Genomic DNA, 7,973 nt, shown 5'->3' on the forward strand with positions numbered 1-7,973 from the left:
GGTAACCTCCTTTTGGTTATTTCTACCAGTTTAAAGTCTGTTTTGCCTCCATTGTCACCAAACCTCAATGCTTTGAAAAACGGCCCCGCAACGCTTGAAACAGCGAAGCTGGGTGATCGTAGCCCAGCATTTTCCGGAAGTACGCGCGAACTTTTCATCTTATTACTCATGATGATGATAATTTCTGTTCGCGCGTCTCGGACTTACGGCCGTCACTTGCAACAGCGCAGCTTGCAACACCGACAGCGCGGTCCAATGCCGACACCGCGTTCCAAGAGACCCGCTCCGTGAATGCGTCTCTCTCTCGCTCTCATAGCGCGCAAAACCTCTTCACCTCGAAGGGCACAAGCATACGAACGCGCCAGCTGTGCACGAAGACGACAACGCTCGAACGCAATGATATGGTTCGCATAAATGCATGCTCTATCTGCAAACATGGCTGTGTAGCCTAGTGGTTACGACGCTCGCCTTGGGACCGGGGGTACGCGGGCTCGAATCCCGCCTCGGCAAAAAAAGTTTATTTTCTTTCTTGGTAGTCTCTTGCTACGCACCACAAATTACGGCTGGCTTTAACAGCTAAGCTGTTAAAAAATCAAGCCGTTGCTTTGAACTGTAGGGCGAAGTCTATTACAAAAAAGTATCAGGTGTTCAGCCATTTCGTCCTCCTCTCCACACGCACCGCATAACGTGTCTATCCCTCGGTATTTGACTCGGTACGTCGCAGTCCACAAAATTCGTGTCTTTGCTGCAAACAACAAAGGGCTTCCCCTAGAATTATCCTAGATATTTTCTTTGGCAATTTCCTGCTTAAACGTTCTGTATGCTCCCAGTGCTGATTTCGTCTGCATCCCTATTTTTATTTATTTATTCAAAATACCCCTAAAGGCCCTCGCGCAGGAGGGTATTACATAGGGGGTGTTCAATACAACAAAAAAATGTTATAAAGTGGGATTAGTCAAACGTGAAAAGAACAACGCATGAGCGAACACAAATATCACAATAATATTAGCTCCAAATAACACAAAGATAGACATGGAAGAAGCAACAACAAACAAAGAGAGAACAATGTGTCGGAAGTTATACAATAAAAATAGCAATAGTTTTATTTTCATTTCAAAACTTCCGTCATTATTAGTTCATGAAATTTAACAGAATCAATGACGGTGGCTATGTGTGATGGCAGTGCGTTCCAGTCAACGATTGTACGTGGAATGAATGATTGTGAATAGTTAAGGGAATGACACGCAAAACGCTTCACTTTGAAAGGATGGTCACGTCTGGGAAGGATGGCAACTGGTGAAGAAAAGAAGTCGTCATGAAGCAATGGGTGATGATAAAGTTTGTGAAACAGTGATAACCGTGAAACTGTGCGTCGTTGAAACAAGTTTGGCAGTTCTGCACGAATTTTCAATGCTGAGACACTAGAATGACGGGAGTAGTCTGAAAAGATGAAGCGAACTGCGCGGTTTTGAAGTGATTCGATGTTGTTGATTAAGTAAGCTTGGTAAGGGTCCCAAATGGCACATGCATACTCGATTTTAGGCCGTATTAGGGTGATGTAAGCAAGTTTACGTAGGTGCGATGGAGCATGCTTCAAGTTATGTTTTAAGAGACCTAGTGAGCGGTTAGCAGATGCGAGTATGACGTTGATGTGATGATTCCAGGATAAGTCAGAACTAAGGTAAACACCAAGGTATTTGTAAGTAGTAGTAAGTTCAACTGCAGTATTATTTAAAGAGTACGAGGTGGCAATGCGATTAGGGCGTTTAGTGAAGGACATAAACTTAGTTTTAGAAGTATTAAGGCACATTAACCATTTAGAGCACCAAGAGGTGACGCAGTCCAGGTCAGCCTGGAGTGCCCGTTCATCATCTTTACATAAAATTTTGCGATAGATCACGCAGTCGTCCGCGAAGAGCCTGATTTGGGATAAAACTGTGTTAGGCAAGTCATTAATAAAAATTAAAAAAAGCAAGGGGCCCAGGACGCTGCCCTGAGGAACGCCTGAGTACACTTTCCCAAGGGATGAGGAACTGTTATTGACGGATGTGAATTGGACTCTTCTTGAAAGGAAATCTTTAATCCATGCGAGTACAAGCGGATGAATATTAACCTGTGTTAATTTGGTTAGCAACCTGTGATGAGGCACACGGTCAAAGGCTTTGGAAAAATCAAGAAAAATTGCGTCAGTTTGTATGCCAGCGTCAACGGAAGAATGTAAATCATGAACGAACCCAGCAAGTTGAGTGTCGCACGAGTAGCCCTTTCGAAAGCCGTGTTGATATTTGAAAATGATGTTATGCTCTTCCAGATAGTTAATTACCTGCGAGTGAACTATATGTTCGAGAAGTTTGCAAATGGTGCTAGTTAATGATATTGGCCTATAATTAAGTGGGGATGAACGATCACCAGATTTAAAGATGGGTGTTATTTTAGCGATTCTCCAGTCTTCAGGGATTGAACCAGACGACAAGCACTGCGTAAAGAGAGCAGATAAGATGCGATGAATGCCCTGAGCAACATTTATTAGTATCTTGTTATTGAATCCAAGGTGATCAGATGCTGAAGTCGTTTTAAGTTTGCTGAGTAAGGAAAAGATACCGGCTTCGTCAATAACTATTTCGGGCATTGAGTTAACGGAAAAAGGGATTACAGTTGGCGATGACGTAACGTCCTCTCGAGTAAACACTGACAAAAAGAAATTATTTAGGACCTGCGCGCACTCGTCCTCGGGAATCGCGTCACCGGTAGCATTTGAAAGGGTGATGTCGGGATGATTACAAGGGTTTATTGTGCGCCAAAACTTTCTTGGGTTGTTGGATCTGTGGACGCATTTTCCACAGATTCATCTCGGTTTCTTTAATCGGTGAAGACATAACCTCAGAAGAGTTGACCGCCGAAATGGGCTGGCGCACTGCCCGTTCCCGCCATCCCGACGAGAAACGTGGCCAAAATTAATATCGCGACGACCCACACCAATCGCAAGACTCCCGCTCTCGCTCTAAAACCAGAAAGAACGTTAAATCTCAAGTCATCAAGGCAGTAGCGCACCCAGGATCTCTGCCAGGGGGGGGGGGGGGGGGGGGGGGGGGGGGGGGTTACAGTTTTCCAATACCATCTAAACAGCACTAATTTCGATTTCTTCACTGGAAATTGTCAAAAAATGCGCTTTTTGCGAGTGTGCAGACGATTGCGCGTCTTATCTTAGTTGCAGTACTACTCAAATGCGTAAGGAAAGGGGTTAAACAAAAGGGGGGGGGGGGTTAAGTCGGCCTCAGGGGGGGGGGGGGTTACAACCCCCCAATCCCCCCCCCCCCCCCCCCCCCCCGTCGGTGCGCCACTGCATCAAGGCCGGACGCATGCCCCAATTACCCAAGAACGAAATTAAGATCGTCAGACCTAAAGGGGCACTAAATATCCCCAAAGTCGGCAGCCCCACAGTGACTGCAGCCATTTTCCAAGCAACACAACTTAGCCCGGAAGAAAGCCAAGACGACACGATCTGCCCGAACGTTCAACAAAACATCATCGTGATCAGCACGCCCCGACCACACAATGCTGACAGATACGTGCGCATGAAATCTATCCACGTCAATGGTGTCAAGCTACGAAGTCAATGCATAGGAGGCAGTCCCGGACAACACTACCAAAGGAGTTATCCGAGGTATTCCCCTCACCGACAGCGCCCAGGAAATCGACGTAAAGATCATAAATGCTCGCAATCCGCAATCCGCAAATTGAACAGCCGTTCAACCCCAGGCCCGGACGGCGTCACCAACAAAACTCTGAGAAACCTGTACGACCCCTCGGTGGAACAGCTCACCGAGTACATTAACGACTGCTGGCGTCAAGGGTCCATTCCCCCATCATGGAAAATGGCCAAAGTAATCCTTATTCCAAAACCTGGCAAGCCATCTAGCCTTGTCAATCTCCGCCCCATCTCATTAACCTCGCGTGTCGGTAAGGTTATGGATCATGCACTCCTTGCCCGCATAAACGCTTACCTCGAAGACACGTCCGCATACCCCTACTCAATCATCGGCTTTACAGAGCATCTCTCAACCCAGGACGCCATGCTCCAACTCAAGCATCAAATCCTCGACGACAAATCCCGACACACAAAGGAGATCTTGGGCCTCGATCTCGAGTGCGCCTTCGATAACGTCGCGCTCTCTACTAACCTCGAACGCATCTCCCTGCTCAACCTCGGCGAGCGTCCCCTACAACTACGTACGAGACTTTCTATCCAACCGACGGGCGTTCCTCTCGGCTAGAGATATTAAATCGGAGAAATTCACTCTCGGATGCGCGGGAACCCCACAAGACTCTGTCATTTCCCCAATGCTGTTGAATTAGGTCATGCTCAGATAAGCACAGGAACTACAGAAGCTCGACGGAATATAACATACCATCTATGCCGACGACATTACCATCTGGACCACAACGGGAAGCGACGGACAAATTGAAACCGCTCTGCAAGACGCCATCGATGCCGTCGAAAATTATCTCCAAGGCACGGGACTCCGAAGTTCCCCCGACAAGTCAGAGCTCCCCCTATACCGCCCCACGCTCCGTGGACGCCCACCTCTAGGATCTACGCACAAACACCACTACGAGGAAATCCAACTCCACATGAGGGACGGTGGAACCATACCCGTGGTCTCCACTATCCGAGCCAACGGCGCCAACTCAACGGCTATATCCAAAATCCTCCGACAGACGGCCAATACGTCGCGGCTGCTGAAACGGGTAACCAACCGGTGACAGGGCATGAAGCAAGGCTGCCTCATCCGCCTTGTTCACTCGTTCGTCATCTGTCACATCACGTACGTCACCGCCTTTCATAATTCGTACAAAGCAGAAAAGACTAAATTGGACATCAGTATACGCGGCGCCTACAAGCTAGCCTTAGGACTGTCAAACAACACCATCACTGAACTTCTACTCCAATTAGGACTCCATAACACCCTCGACGAATTGATCGAAACACAGCATCGGTCTCAACTGGAGCGTTTCGCCCTCACAGAAACGGGCCGGCACATTCTAACTAAACTCAGCATCACCAACCACCGTCAACATGGAGACAAATACCAATTCCACGCGGCGTACAGACTTGGCTACATGCCGAATGACTGTTCAATTCATTCTCCTTGCTTGAAAAAGGAAAGGTTGAAGCCAAGTCTGCTCCTCTCTAATTTGGTCTCTAATCCTTTTAGGCAAAACATGAACAACAAAGGTGACAAATGGCGCCCTTGCCTAAGCTCCCGCTGTATCTCTATAGGCTCAGATACCCTTTCTTTTTTGCAATATTTATAATCACCTTATCACTTCTACAAATATCTTTGAAAATATCAGTTACTCCATCTTCCACATCTAGTGTGCCCAGTATGTCCCACAGATCTTCTTGAATTACACTGTAGGGGCGTGTTCCGTTTATGCTATTTCGATACACTGCGCCAAAGAGAACATATTGTCCTCTAACCTCCTTTGTTTCCGGAACCTATTTTGTAGTTCCCCCATCACCCCCTTGTCCTCCACCCATACCTGCAGTCTGTCCTTTAGAATCTGCATCACCACCCAGTAAACCACTGACGTCTCTGTTATGGGACGGTAGTTGTTTTTCAGCTTTGCCCCCTTTTCCCTTATATATCATGCTCATCCTGTTTAGTCTCCACACATCGCGGCTTTACCGTTCATTATCGCTTTGCTCACTACCTCTCGTAATGCTTTCTTAGGTTTTGGTCCCAATGCCTTTATTAACATAACTTAGGATGCCATCAGCACCTGTCGACGTGCCACTAGAACCCTCTTCTCTGTCTTTTCCCACTCTCGTTGTTCAAGTGGAGCTACTGCACCAACTGGTTTATCCTCGTCTGATAAATTGCATGCAATGTTTCTTTGGCCTTTAAATTTTTGTCTTCATTGCTCTTCATGTTCCATTGCCTCATCCTCTTCTAGCCGGACACTTTGATCTGTAACTATAAACCTCTGCTCTAGGTTAGTCTTATTGTTCGAGGAGTTCAGGTGCTAGTATAATTATATCCCACCCTCCTCCTAGCTCATTACTGTCACTTGCTATGCATTCTACCTTTTTTTCCCTCTTTGGCATTTGCTCCTGTCCACAGGTATACATAGCTCATTACTGTCACTTGCTATGCATTCTACCTTTTTTTTTTTTTCCTCTTTGGCATTTGCTCCTGTCCACAGGTATACAAAGCCAAAGAGCGCCTGCTCCCCTACCACTTTGCCTTTTAGCCATAGCTTTTCCTTGCATTCCTGTTTGACCACTTGTGAATTCATACTTTTATGAATGAATGCCCCAGTTCCACCCTGCTTTCTGATGCCCCCTGTTCTATTGCAATAATCCCATGCCTAGTCAAGATTACAGGGTGATTGCTTTATGTCCCTAAGATGTGTCTCCATAAACCCGTATGCCATCAGCTCCCCCTGCCTTAGCTTCTCTTCTATTTCCTCCCACTTCAGCCTATTCTTGCCCCCTTGCATGTCAATATACCCTATGTCTGAATTAACTTGGCACTGGCGCTTACGTCTATTTTTTCTCCTACAGACTCTAGGTTTCTTGAATCTTGATGCCTCTCCGGGTCCGTATTTATCTGCACTGGTGACGTCAGGTCTCTGGGTCCCCCTCCAAAAAAAGCCGCTGCATGACGGCCTACTCATGGCACCACTGTAGTGAATGCCATCCTATGCAAAAGTATGGGAGCCGGGCTCGTACACTTCCCAGTTTGCCTTCATTACGCAGCTCCCAAGTCCTCGGCTCAGACCCCTAATGACAAGGTTAGCCTCAACCACACTCCTTTCCATCCCGCTGGACTGCCCCTAGCTGGAACTCTGGGATTGTGCAGATGGTCACATGCACCTTTGCAGAGGCCCCTCTGAGTTTACGCAACCAAACCTCTGTCTCTTGAAGTTCTGGCTCCTTCCCTTCAGCACATCGTTGAGACCAGCATGAATAATGACAAGGTTTTCGTCCTCCATTGTGTACCCTACCACCTCCTGAGCTTTGGCGATTGCGTCCACCATGCACTTCCCTGACTGGGCCTCCACCTTCACACGCCTGTCTGAAGGCGGAGGCTCTGTCAGAGAATTGATGATGATGATGATGATTTACTAGCATCCCCTTTGAAACGGGTGCTGAAAAATAGTCACCTAGCCTGCTTGATTTGATCAGGTATGCTATAAATGTTTTTATCTAGCATTTTTATGTACGTCTCCCTAATGTCTTTTGTTTTTCTTCAGAATCTACCTTGTACCGCTACATCTGACTGTAAGAGAACCAGTCGTATCAATTTTTTTCTCTTTTTTTTTCACCAATACTCTAAATGTCTCCTGCAAATCTCGACTGCTGACCAGTTGATGCTTCCGTCTACTTGAGACCCAGCGCTTCTGGAAGGTGTACGTTACCTACGGTTCTTACTGGATGAATCCCTTCACATTCCATTAGGATGTGCTGAGTGGTCTCCGGATCTTTGCTGCGGCATACACATGCCTCATCTAGTTACGAATATTTGCTCCGGTATGTTTTTGTCCGTAGGCAACAGGCTCTAGCATCACATAACAAGGCACTGCCCTTCGTGTTATCGTACGGATTTTCCCTTATTTCTTTCTTCTGACTCTTGTGAATCTCCATGGCCCTTTTTGTTTCCATTCTTTGCAACCAGTTCACTGTATCTGTTTCTCTTACTTTCTTTCATAACCAAAGGGGCGATATTCTCTAGCGTTCAATCCCGGTAGTGCATCATCTTCTAGACATTTCGCGCGCCTCTACATCGGACGCGTCGAAGTAGACGAATGACTTTCCGACACAACGCCAGAAACGCTGTCAGCAAGAATCACATGCTGCATTTGTCACGAAGGAGAATGCGACGCGTCTACTATGCAGTAGAAGTGGCGGAAAGCCATGCAGGAATGCGATGCCACCAGAGTGAAATGGGCGAAACCTTATCACGGCC

Source organism: Dermacentor silvarum, chromosome 5 (assembly GCF_013339745.2).
Source record: "Dermacentor silvarum isolate Dsil-2018 chromosome 5, BIME_Dsil_1.4, whole genome shotgun sequence".
NCBI lineage: Eukaryota > Metazoa > Arthropoda > Arachnida > Ixodida > Ixodidae > Dermacentor > Dermacentor silvarum.